This window comes from Propithecus coquereli, unplaced genomic scaffold (assembly GCF_000956105.1).
Source record: "Propithecus coquereli isolate 6110/MARCELLA unplaced genomic scaffold, Pcoq_1.0 Scaffold97, whole genome shotgun sequence".
Taxonomy (NCBI): Eukaryota; Metazoa; Chordata; class Mammalia; order Primates; family Indriidae; genus Propithecus; species Propithecus coquereli.
Genome location: NW_012156062.1, coordinates 1,178,511 through 1,179,547, shown reverse-complemented (window position 1 = coordinate 1,179,547; position 1,037 = coordinate 1,178,511).

Genomic DNA, 1,037 nt, shown 5'->3' with positions numbered 1-1,037 from the left:
CCTTGCTAGAAATCTGAATATCCAGGTTCATGAAGCTCAAAGGACCCTTGGGACATTCATCACAAAAAGGCAAACACCAAGACATGTAGTCATCAGACTAGCCAAAATAAACACAAAAGAGGCAATTCTACCTGCTATGAAGTGAAAGCATCAAGTAACTTACAAAGGAAAATCCATCAGAACAACTGCAGAAATCTCAACTGAGACCTTACAAGCCAGAACGTACTGGGGCCTCATTCTCAGTCTTCACAGACACAATAACACCCAGCCTAGAATTTTGTAGCCTGCAGAACTAAGTTTCTTATATGAGGGAGAAATAAAGACTGTCACAGATAAGCAAACACTGAGGGAATTTGTGAATACCAGATCTGCCCTGCAGAAAGTATTCAAAATTGTATTATACACTGGTCAGTGCAATAGACACTCAACAGTGTAAAATCACCCAAAAGCAGTAAGACAATCCAGATACCAAAATGGCTCCACAGGCAAAACAAAGCAATAAAGTTCTTCTCAACAGGATAAACAGAAATCCACCCCTCTTATCAATTTGTTCAATAAATGTGAATGGCTTGAACTCTTCACTCAAGAGACATAGGCTGGCTGAATGATTAAAAAATACAAGTCAAGTATCTGCTGTCACCAGGAAACACATCTAACCCAGAAGGACTCATTCAGACTCAAAATGAAGGGATGGAAAACAATATTCCATGCAAATGAAAACCAAAAGAAACCTGGCATAGCCATTCTCATATCAGATAACAACATAGACTTCAAGTCAGCAAAAGTAAAAAAAAGACAAAAATGGTCATTATATAACGGTGAAGGGAATAATTCAACAAGAAGGCATAATAATCACAAATATTTATGAACCTAACACAGGTGTGCCCAGATTCATAAAGCAAACCCTACTTGTTCTAAACAAAATGATAAACAAAAACATCATAATAGCCAGGGACTTCAACACACTATTGACAAAATGGGACAGATCCTCCAAGCAAAAAATAAGCAAAGAAAAGATGGACTTAAATGGAACACTA